Source organism: Gasterosteus aculeatus, chromosome 5, assembly GCF_964276395.1.
Source record: "Gasterosteus aculeatus chromosome 5, fGasAcu3.hap1.1, whole genome shotgun sequence".
Lineage (NCBI taxonomy): Eukaryota > Metazoa > Chordata > Actinopteri > Perciformes > Gasterosteidae > Gasterosteus > Gasterosteus aculeatus.
In genome coordinates, this window is record NC_135692.1 from 7,052,735 (window position 1) to 7,065,964 (window position 13,230).

Below are 13,230 nucleotides of genomic sequence, written 5' to 3' on the forward strand. Positions count from 1 at the left end.
TTCACTTATACTGATCTATTGGCTAGCTTCTTAAGGGATGTTGAGTTGTTTGTGTTTCTGCTGATAATCGCGAAAGTCCATCTCAGTCTACAAACGCCCTCTGTTGCAAATAAACCCAGTGACCAAGAAACCTTTGGATGAGGGGATGCTTTGGCTTTCCGTTCTGTGGCTCCCCCTGTTTGTGAAGCTACCTGGTCATAGCCACCTGTTCATTCAGGTATGTTTTTGTGTCTGATTGAAAGGAACAGTCTGTCAAATCCACGTGCCATCTGTCGGTCTTGGAGATGTTTTTTTGGCCTAAATCGGTCACCAAAACACGTTCCAGTGGCGCAATCGGTCAGCGCGCAGTACTTATAAGACAGTATCTGAGAAATGCTGAGGTTGTGAGTTCGAGCCTCACCTGGAACACTGCACTTTTAATGCTGGACGTGAGCAATAGTAGCCGCTTCTATGAGCCACTATCGACATATGTAGCAGCTTGATTTTTGTCATTGTGCAAGAGCATTATTCATTGTGCAAGAGCATCATTCAGCTTCCCAAGTCAGGTGTTTCATCTGTCTTTATGAGAAGAGGTATCTCTGTCTACTACTACATCGTCCAACTTTCTCCGGCTGTGTCCCAATGCACCTCAGGGGCACCTTGCTCCATGCTGCTTCTATTAAGCTGCGGTTCTTGCCGCCTTTCATGGCTCCAGTGGTGCAATTGGTCAGCGCGCAGTACTTATAAGACAGTATCTGAGAAATGCTGAGGTTGTGAGTTCGAGCCTCACCTGGAACACTGCACCTTTAGTGCTGGACGTGAGCAATAGTAGCCGCTTCTATGAGCCACTATCGACATATGTAGCAGCTTGATTCTTTTCATTGTGTAAGAGCATGATTCAGCTTCCCAAGTCAGGTGTTTCATCTGTCTTTATGAGAAGAGGTATCTCTGTCTACTACTACATCGTCCAACTTTCTCCGGCTGTGTCCCAATGCACCTCAGGGGCACCTTGCTCCATGCTGCTTCTATTAAGCTGCGGTTCTTGCCGCCTTTCATGGCTCCAGTGGCGCAATTGGTCAGCGCGCGGTACTTATAAGACAGTAACCTGCGAAGCAATGCCGAGGTTGTGAGTTCGAGCCTCACCTGGAGCACAGAAACTTTATTAAAAGATCCTGGTTCACTTATACTGGTCTATTGGCTAGCTTCTTAAGGGATGTTGAGTTGTTTGTGTTTCTGCTGATAATCGCGAAAGTCCATCTCTGTCTACAAACGCCCTCTGTTGCAAATAAACCCAGTGACCAAGAAACCTTTGGATGAGGGGATGCTTTGGCTTTCCGTTCTGTGAATCCCCCTGTTTGTGAAGCTACCTGGTCCTAGCCACCTGTTCATTCAGGTATGTTTTTGTGTCTGATTGAAAGGAACAGTCTGCCAAATCCACGTGCCATCTGTCGGTCTTGGAGATGTTTTTTTGGCCTAAATTGGTCACCAAAACACGTTCCAGTGGCGCAATCGGTCAGCGCGCAGTACTTATAAGACAGTATCTGAGAAATGCTGAGGTTGTGAGTTCGAGCCTCACCTCGAACACTGCACTTTTAATGCTGGACGTGAGCAATAGTAGCCGCTTCTATGAGCCACTATCGACATATGTAGCAGCTTGATTTTTGTCATTGTGCAAGAGCATCATTCATTGTGCAAGAGCATCATTCAGCTTCCCAAGTCAGGTGTTTCATCTGTCTTTATGAGAACAGGTATCGCTGTCTACTACTACATCGTCCAACTTTCTCCGGCTGTGTCCCAATGCACCTCAGGGGCACCTTGCTCCATGCTGCTTCTATTAAGCTGCGGTTCTTGCCGCCTTTCATGGCTCCAGTGGCGCAATTGGTCAGTGCGCGGTACTTATAAGACAGTAACCTGCGAAGCAATGCCGAGGTTGTGAGTTCGAGCCTCACCTGGAGTACAGAAACTTTAATAAAAGATCCTGGTTCTCTTATACTGGTCTATTAGCTAGCTTCTTAAGGGATGTTGAGTTGTTTGTGTTTCTGCTGATAATCGCGAAAGTCCATCTCAGTCTACAAACGCCCTCTGTTGCAAATAAACCCAGTGACCAAGAAACCTTCGGATGAGGGGATGCTTTGGCTTTCCGTTCTGTGAATCCCCCTGTTTGTGAAGCTACCTGGTCCTAGCCACCTGTTCATTCAGGTATGTTTTGGTGTCTGATTGAAAGGAACAGTCTGCCAAATCCACATGCCATCTGTCAGTCTTGGAGATGTTTTTTTGCCCTAAATCGGTCACCAAAACACGTTCCAGTGGCGCAATCGGTCAGCGCGCAGTACTTATAAGACAGTATCTGAGAAATGCTGAGGTTGTGAGTTCGAGCCTCACCTGGAACACTGCACCTTTAGTGCTGGACGTGAGCAATAGTAGCCGCTTCTATGAGCCACTATCGACATATGTAGCAGCTTGATTCTTTTCATTGTGTAAGAGCATGATTCAGCTTCCCAAGTCAGGTGTTTCATCTGTCTTTATGAGAAGAGGTATCTCTGTCTACTACTACATCGTCCAACTTTCTCCGGCTGTGTCCCAATGCACCTCAGGGGCACCTTGCTCCATGCTGCTTCTATTAAGCTGCGGTTCTTGCCGCCTTTCATGGCTCCAGTGGCGCAATTGGTCAGCGCGCAGTACTTATAAGACAGTAACCTGCGAAGCAATGCCGAGGTTGTGAGTTCGAGCCTCACCTGGAGCACAGAAACTTTATTAAAAGATCCTGGTTCACTTATACTGGTGTATTGGCTAGCTTCTTAAGGGATGTTGAGTTGTTTGTGTTTCTGCTGATAATCGCGAAAGTCCATCTCTGTCTACAAACGCCCTCTGTTGCAAATAAACCCAGTGACCAAGAAACTTTTGGATGAGGGGATGCTTTGGCTTTCCGTTCTGTGGCTCCCCCTGTTTGTGAAGCTACCTGGTCCTAGCCACCTGTTCATTCAGGTATGTTTTTGTGTCTGATTGAAAGGAACAGTCTGCCAAATCCACGTGCCATCTGTCGGTCTTGGAGATGTTTTTTTGGCCTAAATCGGTCACCAAAACACGTTCCAGTGGCGCAATCGGTCAGCGCGCAGTACTTATAAGACAGTATCTGAGAAATGCTGAGGTTGTGAGTTCGAGCCTCACCTGGAACACTGCACTTTTAATGCTGGACGTGAGCAATAGTAGCCGCTTCTATGAGCCACTATCGACATATGTAGCAGCTTGATTTTTGTCATTGTGCAAGAGCATCATTCAGCTTCCCAAGTCAGGTGTTTCATCTGTCTTTATGAGAAGAGGTATCTCTGTCTACTACTACATCGTCCAACTTTCTCCGGCTGTGTCCCAATGCACCTCAGGGGCACCTTGCTGCTTCTATTAAGCTGCGGTTCTTGCCGCCTTTCATGGCTCCAGTGGCGCAATTGGCCAGCGCGCGGTACTTATAAGACAGTAACCTGCGAAGCAATGCCGAGGTTGTGAGTTCGAGCCTCACCTGGAGCACAGAAACTTTATTAAAAGATCCTGGTTCACTTATACTGGTCTATTGGCTAGCTTCTTAAGGGATGTTGAGTTGTTTGTGTTTCTGCTGATAATTGCGAAAGTCCATCTCTGTCTACAAACGCCCTCTGTTGCAAATAAACCCAGTGACCAAGAAACCTTTGGATGAGGGGATGCTTTGGCTTTCCGTTCTGTGAATCCCCCTGTTTGTGAAGCTACCTGGTCCTAGCCACCTGTTCATTCAGGTATGTTTTTGTGTCTGATTGAAAGGAACAGTCTGCCAAATCCACGTGCCATCTGTCGGTCTTGGAGATGTTTTTTTGGCCTAAATCGGTCACCAAAACACGTTCCGGTGTCGCAATCGGTCAGCGCGCAGTACTTATAAGACAGTATCTGAGAAATGCTGAGGTTGTGAGTTCGAGCCTCACCTGGAACACTGCACTTTTAATGCTGGACGTGAGCAATAGTAGCCGCTTCTATGAGCCACTATCGACATATGTAGCAGCTTGATTTTTGTCATTGTGCAAGAGCATCATTCAGCTTCCCAAGTCAGGTGTTTCATCTGTCTTTATGAGAAGAGGTATCTCTGTCTACTACTACATCGTCCAACTTTCTCCGGCTGTGTCCCAATGCACCTCAGGGGCACCTTGCTCCATGCTGCTTCTATTAAGCTGCGGTTCTTGCCGCCTTTCATGGCTCCAGTGGCGCAATTGGTCAGCGCGCGGTACTTATAAGACAGTAACCTGCGAAGCAATGCCGAGGTTGTGAGTTCGAGCCTCACCTGGAGCATAGAAACTTTATTAAAAGATCCTGGTTCACTTATACTGGTCTATTGGCTAGCTTCTTAAGGGATGTTGAGTTGTTTGTGTTTCTGCTGATAATCGCGAAAGTCCATCTCAGTCTACAAACGCCCTCTGTTGCAAATAAACCCAGTGACCAAGAAACCTTTGGATGAGGGGATGCTTTGGCTTTCCGTTCTGTGGCTCCCCCTGTTTGTGAAGCTACCTGGTCATAGCCACCTGTTCATTCAGGTATGTTTTTGTGTCTGATTGAAAGGAACAGTCTGTCAAATCCACGTGCCATCTGTCGGTCTTGGAGATGTTTTTTTGGCCTAAATCGGTCACCAAAACACGTTCCAGTGGCGCAATCGGTCAGCGCGCAGTACTTATAAGACAGTATCTGAGAAATGCTGAGGTTGTGAGTTCGAGCCTCACCTGGAACACTGCACTTTTAATGCTGGACGTGAGCAATAGTAGCCGCTTCTATGAGCCACTATCGACATATGTAGCAGCTTGATTTTTGTCATTGTGCAAGAGCATTATTCATTGTGCAAGAGCATCATTCAGCTTCCCAAGTCAGGTGTTTCATCTGTCTTTATGAGAAGAGGTATCTCTGTCTACTACTACATCGTCCAACTTTCTCCGGCTGTGTCCCAATGCACCTCAGGGGCACCTTGCTCCATGCTGCTTCTATTAAGCTGCGGTTCTTGCCGCCTTTCATGGCTCCAGTGGTGCAATTGGTCAGCGCGCGGTACTTATAAGACAGTAACCTGCGAAGCAATGCCGAGGTTGTGAGTTCGAGCCTCACCTGGAGCACAGAAACTTTATTAAAAGATCCTGGTTCACTTATACTGGTGTATTGGCTAGCTTCTTAAGGGATGTTGAGTTGTTTGTGTTTCTGCTGATAATCGCGAAAGTCCATCTCTGTCTACAAACGCCCTCTGTTGCAAATAAACCCAGTGACCAAGAAACCTTTGGATGAGGGGATGCTTTGGCTTTCCGTTCTGTGGCTCCCCCTGTTTGTGAAGCTACCTGGTCATAGCCACCTGTTCATTCAGGTATGTTTTTGTGTCTGATTGAAAGGAACAGTCTGCCAAATCCACGTGCCATCTGTCGGTCTTGGAGATGTTTTTTTGGCCTAAATCGGTCACCAAAACACGTTCCAGTGGCGCAATCGGTCAGCGCGCAGTACTTATAAGACAGTATCTGAGAAATGCTGAGGTTGTGAGTTCGAGCCTCACCTGGAACACTGCACTTTTAATGCTGGACGTGAGCAATAGTAGCCGCTTCTATGAGCCACTATCGACATATGTAGCAGCTTGATTTTTGTCATTGTGCAAGAGCATCATTCAGCTTCCCAAGTCAGGTGTTTCATCTGTCTTTATGAGAAGAGGTATCTCTGTCTACTACTACATCGTCCAACTTTCTCCGGCTGTGTCCCAATGCACCTCAGGGGCACCTTGCTCCATGCTGCTTCTATTAAGCTGCGGTTCTTGCCGCCTTTCATGGCTCCAGTGGCGCAATTGGTCAGCGCGCGGTACTTATAAGACAGTAACCTGCGAAGCAATGCCGAGGTTGTGAGTTCGAGCCTCACCTGGAGCATAGAAACTTTATAAAAAGATCCTGGTTCACTTATACTGGTCTATTGGCTAGCTTCTTAAGGGATGTTGAGTTGTTTGTGTTTCTGCTGATAATCGCGAAAGTCCATCTCAGTCTACAAACGCCCTCTGTTGCAAATAAACCCAGTGACCAAGAAACCTTTGGATGAGGGGATGCTTTGGCTTTCCGTTCTGTGGCTCCCCCTGTTTGTGAAGCTACCTGGTCATAGCCACCTGTTCATTCAGGTATGTTTTTGTGTCTGATTGAAAGGAACAGTCTGCCAAATCCACATGCCATCTGTCGGTCTTGGAGATGTTTTTTTGGCCTAAATCGGTCACCAAAACACGTTCCAGTGGCGCAATCGGTTAGCGCGCAGTACTTATAAGACATTATCTGAGAAATGCTGAGGTTGTGAGTTCGAGCCTCACCTGGAACACTGCACTTTTAATGCTGGACGTGAGCAATAGTAGCCGCTTCTATGAGCCACTATCGACATATGTAGCAGCTTGATTTTTGTCATTGTGCAAGAGCATCATTCAGCTTCCCAAGTCAGGTGTTTCATCTGTCTTTATGAGAAGAGGTATCTCTGTCTACTACTACATCGTCCAACTTTCTCCGGCTGTGTCCCAATGCACCTCAGGGGCACCTTGCTGCTTCTATTAAGCTGCGGTTCTTGCCGCCTTTCATGGCTCCAGTGGCGCAATTGGCCAGCGCGCAGTACTTATAAGACAGTAACCTGCGAAGCAATGCCGAGGTTGTGAGTTCGAGCCTCACCTGGAGCACAGAAACTTTATTAAAAGATCCTGGTTCACTTATACTGGTCTATTGGCTAGCTTCTTAAGGGATGTTGAGTTGTTTGTGTTTCTGCTGATAATTGCGAAAGTCCATCTCTGTCTACAAACGCCCTCTGTTGCAAATAAACCCAGTGACCAAGAAACCTTTGGATGAGGGGATGCTTTGGCTTTCCGTTCTGTGAATCCCCCTGTTTGTGAAGCTACCTGGTCCTAGCCACCTGTTCATTCAGGTATGTTTTTGTGTCTGATTGAAAGGAACAGTCTGCCAAATCCACGTGCCATCTGTCGGTCTTGGAGATGTTTTTTTGGCCTAAATCGGTCACCAAAACACGTTCCAGTGGCGCAATCGGTCAGCGCGCAGTACTTATAAGACAGTATCTGAGAAATGCTGAGGTTGTGAGTTCGAGCCTCACCTGGAACACTGCACTTTTAATGCTGGACGTGAGCAATAGTAGCCGCTTCTATGAGCCACTATCGACATATGTAGCAGCTTGATTTTTGTCATTGTGCAAGAGCATCATTCAGCTTCCCAAGTCAGGTGTTTCATCTGTCTTTATGAGAAGAGGTATCTCTGTCTACTACTACATCGTCCAACTTTCTCCGGCTGTGTCCCAATGCACCTCAGGGGCACCTTGCTGCTTCTATTAAGCTGCGGTTCTTGCCGCCTTTCATGGCTCCAGTGGCGCAATTGGCCAGCGCGCGGTACTTATAAGACAGTAACCTGCGAAGCAATGCCGAGGTTGTGAGTTCGAGCCTCACCTGGAGCACAGAAACTTTATTAAAAGATCCTGGTTCACTTATACTGGTCTATTGGCTAGCTTCTTAAGGGATGTTGAGTTGTTTGTGTTTCTGCTGATAATTGCGAAAGTCCATCTCTGTCTACAAACGCCCTCTGTTGCAAATAAACCCAGTGACCAAGAAACCTTTGGATGAGGGGATGCTTTGGCTTTCCGTTCTGTGAATCCCCCTGTTTGTGAAGCTACCTGGTCCTAGCCACCTGTTCATTCAGGTATGTTTTTGTGTCTGATTGAAAGGAACAGTCTGCCAAATCCACGTGCCATCTGTCGGTCTTGGAGATGTTTTTTTGGCCTAAATCGGTCACCAAAACACGTTCCGGTGTCGCAATCGGTCAGCGCGCAGTACTTATAAGACAGTATCTGAGAAATGCTGAGGTTGTGAGTTCGAGCCTCACCTGGAACACTGAACTTTTAATGCTGGACGTGAGCAATAGTAGCCGCTTCTATGAGCCACTATCGACATATGTAGCAGCTTGATTTTTGTCATTGTGCAAGAGCATCATTCATTGTGCAAGAGCATCATTCAGCTTCCCAAGTCAGGTGTTTCATCTGTCTTTATGAGAAGAGGTATCTCTGTCTACTACTACATCGTCCAACTTTCTCCGGCTGTGTCCCAATGCACCTCAGGGGCACCTTGCTCCATGCTGCTTCTATTAAGCTGCGGTTCTTGCCGCCTTTCATGGCTCCAGTGGCGCAATTGGTCAGCGCGCGGTACTTATAAGACAGTAACCTGCGAAGCAATGCCGAGGTTGTGAGTTCGAGCCTCACCTGGAGCATAGAAACTTTATTAAAAGATCCTGGTTCACTTATACTGGTCTATTGGCTAGCTTCTTAAGGGATGTTGAGTTGTTTGTGTTTCTGCTGATAATCGCGAAAGTCCATCTCAGTCTACAAACGCCCTCTGTTGCAAATAAACCCAGTGACCAAGAAACCTTTGGATGAGGGGATGCTTTGGCTTTCCGTTCTGTGGCTCCCCCTGTTTGTGAAGCTACCTGGTCATAGCCACCTGTTCATTCAGGTATGTTTTTGTGTCTGATTGAAAGGAACAGTCTGTCAAATCCACGTGCCATCTGTCGGTCTTGGAGATGTTTTTTTGGCCTAAATCGGTCACCAAAACACGTTCCAGTGGCGCAATCGGTCAGCGCGCAGTACTTATAAGACAGTATCTGAGAAATGCTGAGGTTGTGAGTTCGAGCCTCACCTGGAACACTGCACTTTTAATGCTGGACGTGAGCAATAGTAGCCGCTTCTATGAGCCACTATCGACATATGTAGCAGCTTGATTTTTGTCATTGTGCAAGAGCATTATTCATTGTGCAAGAGCATCATTCAGCTTCCCAAGTCAGGTGTTTCATCTGTCTTTATGAGAAGAGGTATCTCTGTCTACTACTACATCGTCCAACTTTCTCCGGCTGTGTCCCAATGCACCTCAGGGGCACCTTGCTCCATGCTGCTTCTATTAAGCTGCGGTTCTTGCCGCCTTTCATGGCTCCAGTGGTGCAATTGGTCAGCGCGCGGTACTTATAAGACAGTAACCTGCGAAGCAATGCCGAGGTTGTGAGTTCGAGCCTCACCTGGAGCACAGAAACTTTATTAAAAGATCCTGGTTCACTTATACTGGTGTATTGGCTAGCTTCTTAAGGGATGTTGAGTTGTTTGTGTTTCTGCTGATAATCGCGAAAGTCCATCTCTGTCTACAAACGCCCTCTGTTGCAAATAAACCCAGTGACCAAGAAACCTTTGGATGAGGGGATGCTTTGGCTTTCCGTTCTGTGGCTCCCCCTGTTTGTGAAGCTACCTGGTCATAGCCACCTGTTCATTCAGGTATGTTTTTGTGTCTGATTGAAAGGAACAGTCTGCCAAATCCACGTGCCATCTGTCGGTCTTGGAGATGTTTTTTTGGCCTAAATCGGTCACCAAAACACGTTCCAGTGGCGCAATCGGTCAGCGCGCAGTACTTATAAGACAGTATCTGAGAAATGCTGAGGTTGTGAGTTCGAGCCTCACCTGGAACACTGCACTTTTAATGCTGGACGTGAGCAATAGTAGCCGCTTCTATGAGCCACTATCGACATATGTAGCAGCTTGATTTTTGTCATTGTGCAAGAGCATCATTCAGCTTCCCAAGTCAGGTGTTTCATCTGTCTTTATGAGAAGAGGTATCTCTGTCTACTACTACATCGTCCAACTTTCTCCGGCTGTGTCCCAATGCACCTCAGGGGCACCTTGCTCCATGCTGCTTCTATTAAGCTGCGGTTCTTGCCGCCTTTCATGGCTCCAGTGGCGCAATTGGTCAGCGCGCGGTACTTATAAGACAGTAACCTGCGAAGCAATGCCGAGGTTGTGAGTTCGAGCCTCACCTGGAGCACAGAAACTTTATTAAAAGATCCTGGTTCACTTATACTGGTCTATTGGCTAGCTTCTTAAGGGATGTTGAGTTGTTTGTGTTTCTGCTGATAATCGCGAAAGTCCATCTCTGTCTACAAACGCCCTCTGTTGCAAATAAACCCAGTGACCAAGAAACCTTTGGATGAGGGGATGCTTTGGCTTTCCGTTCTGTGGCTCCCCGTTTGTGAAGCTACCTGGTCATAGCCACCTGTTCATTCAGGTATGTTTTTGTGTCTGATTGAAAGGAACAGTCTGCCAAATCCACGTGCCATCTGTCGGTCTTGGAGATGTTTTTTTGGCCTAAATCGGTCACCAAAACACGTTCCAGTGGCGCAATCGGTCAGCGCGCAGTACTTATAAGACAGTATCTGAGAAATGCTGAGGTTGTGAGTTCGAGCCTCACCTGGAACACTGCACTTTTAATGCTGGACGTGAGCAATAGTAGCCGCTTCTATGAGCCACTATCGACATATGTAGCAGCTTGATTTTTGTCATTGTGCAAGAGCATCATTCAGCTTCCCAAGTCAGGTGTTTCATCTGTCTTTATGAGAAGAGGTATCTCTGTCTACTACTACATCGTCCAACTTTCTCCGGCTGTGTCCCAATGCACCTCAGGGGCACCTTGCTCCATGCTGCTTCTATTAAGCTGCGGTTCTTGCCGCCTTTCATGGCTCCAGTGGCGCAATTGGTCAGCGCGCGGTACTTATAAGACAGTAACCTGCGAAGCAATGCCGAGGTTGTGAGTTCGAGCCTCACCTGGAGCACAGAAACTTTATTAAAAGATCCTGGTTCACTTATACTGGTCTATTGGCTAGCTTCTTAAGGGATGTTGAGTTGTTTGTGTTTCTGCTGATAATCGCGAAAGTCCATCTCTGTCTACAAACGCCCTCTGTTGCAAATAAACCCAGTGACCAAGAAACCTTTGGATGAGGGGATGCTTTGGCTTTCCGTTCTGTGGCTCCCCCTGTTTGTGAAGCTACCTGGTCATAGCCACCTGTTCATTCAGGTATGTTTTTGTGTCTGATTGAAAGGAACAGTCTGCCAAATCCACGTGCCATCTGTCGGTCTTGGAGATGTTTTTTTGGCCTAAATCGGTCACCAAAACACGTTCCAGTGGCGCAATCGGTCAGCGCGCAGTACTTATAAGACAGTATCTGAGAAATGCTGAGGTTGTGAGTTCGAGCCTCACCTGGAACACTGCACTTTTAATGCTGGACGTGAGCAATAGTAGCCGCTTCTATGAGCCACTATCGACATATGTAGCAGCTTGATTTTTGTCATTGTGCAAGAGCATCATTCAGCTTCCCAAGTCAGGTGTTTCATCTGTCTTTATGAGAAGAGGTATCTCTGTCTACTACTACATCGTCCAACTTTCTCCGGCTGTGTCCCAATGCACCTCAGGGGCACCTTGCTCCATGCTGCTTCTATTAAGCTGCGGTTCTTGCCGCCTTTCATGGCTCCAGTGGTGCAATTGGTCAGCGCGCGGTACTTATAAGACAGTAACCTGCGAAGCAATGCCGAGGTTGTGAGTTCGAGCCTCACCTGGAGCACAGAAACTTTATTAAAAGATCCTGGTTCACTTATACTGGTCTATTGGCTAGCTTCTTAAGGGATGTTGAGTTGTTTGTGTTTCTGCTGATAATCGCGAAAGTCCATCTCTGTCTACAAACGCCCTCTGTTGCAAATAAACCCAGTGACCAAGAAACCTTTGGATGAGGGGATGCTTTGGCTTTCCGTTCTGTGGCTCCCCCTGTTTGTGAAGCTACCTGGTCATAGCCACCTGTTCATTCAGGTATGTTTTTGTGTCTGATTGAAAGGAACAGTCTGCCAAATCCACGTGCCATCTGTCGGTCTTGGAGATGTTTTTTTGGCCTAAATCGGTCACCAAAACACGTTCCAGTGGCGCAATCGGTCAGCGCGCAGTACTTATAAGACAGTATCTGAGAAATGCTGAGGTTGTGAGTTCGAGCCTCACCTGGAACACTGCACTTTTAATGCTGGACGTGAGCAATAGTAGCCGCTTCTATGAGCCACTATCGACATATGTAGCAGCTTGATTTTTGTCATTGTGCAAGAGCATCATTCAGCTTCCCAAGTCAGGTGTTTCATCTGTCTTTATGAGAAGAGGTATCTCTGTCTACTACTACATCGTCCAACTTTCTCCGGCTGTGTCCCAATGCACCTCAGGGGCACCTTGCTCCATGCTGCTTCAATTAAGCTGCGGTTCTTGCCGCCTTTCATGGCTCCAGTGGCGCAATTGGTCAGCGCGCGGTACTTATAAGACAGTAACCTGCGAAGCAATGCCGAGGTTGTGAGTTCGAGCCTCACCTGGAGCACAGAAACTTTATTAAAAGATCCTGGTTCACTTATACTGGTCTATTGGCTAGCTTCTTAAGGGATGTTGAGTTGTTTGTGTTTCTGCTGATAATCGCGAAAGTCCATCTCTGTCTACAAACGCCCTCTGTTGCAAATAAACCCAGTGACCAAGAAACCTTTGGATGAGGGGATGCTTTGGCTTTCCGTTCTGTGGCTCCCCCTGTTTGTGAAGCTACCTGGTCATAGCCACCTGTTCATTCAGGTATGTTTTTGTGTCTGATTGAAAGGAACAGTCTGCCAAATCCACGTGCCATCTGTCGGTCTTGGAGATGTTTTTTTGGCCTAAATCGGTCACCAAAACACGTTCCAGTGGCGCAATCGGTCAGCGCGCAGTACTTATAAGACAGTATCTGAGAAATGCTGAGGTTGTGAGTTCGAGCCTCACCTGGAACACTGCACTTTTAATGCTGGACGTGAGCAATAGTAGCCGCTTCTATGAGCCACTATCGACATATGTAGCAGCTTGATTTTTGTCATTGTGCAAGAGCATCATTCAGCTTCCCAAGTCAGGTGTTTCATCTGTCTTTATGAGAAGAGGTATCTCTGTCTACTACTACATCGTCCAACTTTCTCCGGCTGTGTCCCAATGCACCTCAGGGGCACCTTGCTCCATGCAGCTTCTATTAAGCTGCGGTTCTTGCCGCCTTTCATGGCTCCAGTGGCGCAATTGGTCAGCGCGCGGTACTTATAAGACAGTAACCTGCGAAGCAATGCCGAGGTTGTGAGTTCGAGCCTCACCTGGAGCACAGAAACTTTATTAAAAGATCCTGGTTCACTTATACTGGTCTATTGGCTAGCTTCTTAAGGGATGTTGAGTTGTTTGTGTTTCTGCTGATAATCGCGAAAGTCCATCTCTGTCTACAAACGCCCTCTGTTGCAAATAAACCCAGTGACCAAGAAACCTTTGGATGAGGGGATGCTTTGGCTTTCCGTTCTGTGGCTCCCCCTGTTTGTGAAGCTACCTGGTCATAGCCACCTGTTCATTCAGGTATGTTTTTG

The 13,230-nt window shown here is 47.2% G+C and overlaps 1 protein-coding gene and 33 non-coding genes across 39 annotated transcripts in view; all 34 read left to right on the top strand.

The window, feature by feature from the left end:
- Positions 1-13,230, top strand: part of rhbdf1b (rhomboid 5 homolog 1b (Drosophila)) — a 51,911-nt gene that overhangs the window by 19,958 nt on the left and 18,723 nt on the right. The window lies entirely within an intron of this gene.
- trnai-uau (transfer RNA isoleucine (anticodon UAU)) lies at positions 319-408 on the top strand. Its single transcript is given in 2 exon segments — positions 319-356; positions 373-408. It is a non-coding gene; the product is annotated as a tRNA-Ile (tRNA).
- trnai-uau (transfer RNA isoleucine (anticodon UAU)) lies at positions 688-777 on the top strand. The gene is given in 2 exon segments: positions 688-725; positions 742-777. It is a non-coding gene; the product is annotated as a tRNA-Ile (tRNA).
- trnai-uau (transfer RNA isoleucine (anticodon UAU)) lies at positions 1,037-1,130 on the top strand. Its single transcript has 2 exons — positions 1,037-1,074; positions 1,095-1,130. It is a non-coding gene; the product is annotated as a tRNA-Ile (tRNA).
- trnai-uau (transfer RNA isoleucine (anticodon UAU)) lies at positions 1,474-1,563 on the top strand. The gene is given in 2 exon segments: positions 1,474-1,511; positions 1,528-1,563. It is a non-coding gene; the product is annotated as a tRNA-Ile (tRNA).
- Positions 1,843-1,936, top strand: trnai-uau (transfer RNA isoleucine (anticodon UAU)). The gene is made up of 2 exons: positions 1,843-1,880; positions 1,901-1,936. It is a non-coding gene; the product is annotated as a tRNA-Ile (tRNA).
- trnai-uau (transfer RNA isoleucine (anticodon UAU)) lies at positions 2,280-2,369 on the top strand. Its single transcript is given in 2 exon segments — positions 2,280-2,317; positions 2,334-2,369. It is a non-coding gene; the product is annotated as a tRNA-Ile (tRNA).
- trnai-uau (transfer RNA isoleucine (anticodon UAU)) lies at positions 2,629-2,722 on the top strand. The gene is made up of 2 exons: positions 2,629-2,666; positions 2,687-2,722. It is a non-coding gene; the product is annotated as a tRNA-Ile (tRNA).
- Positions 3,066-3,155, top strand: trnai-uau (transfer RNA isoleucine (anticodon UAU)). Its single transcript is given in 2 exon segments — positions 3,066-3,103; positions 3,120-3,155. It is a non-coding gene; the product is annotated as a tRNA-Ile (tRNA).
- Positions 3,408-3,501, top strand: trnai-uau (transfer RNA isoleucine (anticodon UAU)). Its single transcript has 2 exons — positions 3,408-3,445; positions 3,466-3,501. It is a non-coding gene; the product is annotated as a tRNA-Ile (tRNA).
- trnai-uau (transfer RNA isoleucine (anticodon UAU)) lies at positions 3,845-3,934 on the top strand. The gene is given in 2 exon segments: positions 3,845-3,882; positions 3,899-3,934. It is a non-coding gene; the product is annotated as a tRNA-Ile (tRNA).
- On the top strand, positions 4,194-4,287 carry trnai-uau (transfer RNA isoleucine (anticodon UAU)). Its single transcript has 2 exons — positions 4,194-4,231; positions 4,252-4,287. It is a non-coding gene; the product is annotated as a tRNA-Ile (tRNA).
- Positions 4,631-4,720, top strand: trnai-uau (transfer RNA isoleucine (anticodon UAU)). Its single transcript is given in 2 exon segments — positions 4,631-4,668; positions 4,685-4,720. It is a non-coding gene; the product is annotated as a tRNA-Ile (tRNA).
- On the top strand, positions 5,000-5,093 carry trnai-uau (transfer RNA isoleucine (anticodon UAU)). The gene is made up of 2 exons: positions 5,000-5,037; positions 5,058-5,093. It is a non-coding gene; the product is annotated as a tRNA-Ile (tRNA).
- On the top strand, positions 5,437-5,526 carry trnai-uau (transfer RNA isoleucine (anticodon UAU)). The gene is given in 2 exon segments: positions 5,437-5,474; positions 5,491-5,526. It is a non-coding gene; the product is annotated as a tRNA-Ile (tRNA).
- Positions 5,786-5,879, top strand: trnai-uau (transfer RNA isoleucine (anticodon UAU)). The gene is made up of 2 exons: positions 5,786-5,823; positions 5,844-5,879. It is a non-coding gene; the product is annotated as a tRNA-Ile (tRNA).
- trnai-uau (transfer RNA isoleucine (anticodon UAU)) lies at positions 6,223-6,312 on the top strand. Its single transcript is given in 2 exon segments — positions 6,223-6,260; positions 6,277-6,312. It is a non-coding gene; the product is annotated as a tRNA-Ile (tRNA).
- On the top strand, positions 6,565-6,658 carry trnai-uau (transfer RNA isoleucine (anticodon UAU)). The gene is made up of 2 exons: positions 6,565-6,602; positions 6,623-6,658. It is a non-coding gene; the product is annotated as a tRNA-Ile (tRNA).
- Positions 7,002-7,091, top strand: trnai-uau (transfer RNA isoleucine (anticodon UAU)). Its single transcript is given in 2 exon segments — positions 7,002-7,039; positions 7,056-7,091. It is a non-coding gene; the product is annotated as a tRNA-Ile (tRNA).
- On the top strand, positions 7,344-7,437 carry trnai-uau (transfer RNA isoleucine (anticodon UAU)). Its single transcript has 2 exons — positions 7,344-7,381; positions 7,402-7,437. It is a non-coding gene; the product is annotated as a tRNA-Ile (tRNA).
- trnai-uau (transfer RNA isoleucine (anticodon UAU)) lies at positions 7,781-7,870 on the top strand. The gene is given in 2 exon segments: positions 7,781-7,818; positions 7,835-7,870. It is a non-coding gene; the product is annotated as a tRNA-Ile (tRNA).
- On the top strand, positions 8,150-8,243 carry trnai-uau (transfer RNA isoleucine (anticodon UAU)). The gene is made up of 2 exons: positions 8,150-8,187; positions 8,208-8,243. It is a non-coding gene; the product is annotated as a tRNA-Ile (tRNA).
- Positions 8,587-8,676, top strand: trnai-uau (transfer RNA isoleucine (anticodon UAU)). The gene is given in 2 exon segments: positions 8,587-8,624; positions 8,641-8,676. It is a non-coding gene; the product is annotated as a tRNA-Ile (tRNA).
- Positions 8,956-9,049, top strand: trnai-uau (transfer RNA isoleucine (anticodon UAU)). The gene is made up of 2 exons: positions 8,956-8,993; positions 9,014-9,049. It is a non-coding gene; the product is annotated as a tRNA-Ile (tRNA).
- Positions 9,393-9,482, top strand: trnai-uau (transfer RNA isoleucine (anticodon UAU)). Its single transcript is given in 2 exon segments — positions 9,393-9,430; positions 9,447-9,482. It is a non-coding gene; the product is annotated as a tRNA-Ile (tRNA).
- trnai-uau (transfer RNA isoleucine (anticodon UAU)) lies at positions 9,742-9,835 on the top strand. Its single transcript has 2 exons — positions 9,742-9,779; positions 9,800-9,835. It is a non-coding gene; the product is annotated as a tRNA-Ile (tRNA).
- On the top strand, positions 10,177-10,266 carry trnai-uau (transfer RNA isoleucine (anticodon UAU)). Its single transcript is given in 2 exon segments — positions 10,177-10,214; positions 10,231-10,266. It is a non-coding gene; the product is annotated as a tRNA-Ile (tRNA).
- Positions 10,526-10,619, top strand: trnai-uau (transfer RNA isoleucine (anticodon UAU)). The gene is made up of 2 exons: positions 10,526-10,563; positions 10,584-10,619. It is a non-coding gene; the product is annotated as a tRNA-Ile (tRNA).
- On the top strand, positions 10,963-11,052 carry trnai-uau (transfer RNA isoleucine (anticodon UAU)). The gene is given in 2 exon segments: positions 10,963-11,000; positions 11,017-11,052. It is a non-coding gene; the product is annotated as a tRNA-Ile (tRNA).
- trnai-uau (transfer RNA isoleucine (anticodon UAU)) lies at positions 11,312-11,405 on the top strand. The gene is made up of 2 exons: positions 11,312-11,349; positions 11,370-11,405. It is a non-coding gene; the product is annotated as a tRNA-Ile (tRNA).
- Positions 11,749-11,838, top strand: trnai-uau (transfer RNA isoleucine (anticodon UAU)). The gene is given in 2 exon segments: positions 11,749-11,786; positions 11,803-11,838. It is a non-coding gene; the product is annotated as a tRNA-Ile (tRNA).
- On the top strand, positions 12,098-12,191 carry trnai-uau (transfer RNA isoleucine (anticodon UAU)). Its single transcript has 2 exons — positions 12,098-12,135; positions 12,156-12,191. It is a non-coding gene; the product is annotated as a tRNA-Ile (tRNA).
- Positions 12,535-12,624, top strand: trnai-uau (transfer RNA isoleucine (anticodon UAU)). Its single transcript is given in 2 exon segments — positions 12,535-12,572; positions 12,589-12,624. It is a non-coding gene; the product is annotated as a tRNA-Ile (tRNA).
- trnai-uau (transfer RNA isoleucine (anticodon UAU)) lies at positions 12,884-12,977 on the top strand. Its single transcript has 2 exons — positions 12,884-12,921; positions 12,942-12,977. It is a non-coding gene; the product is annotated as a tRNA-Ile (tRNA).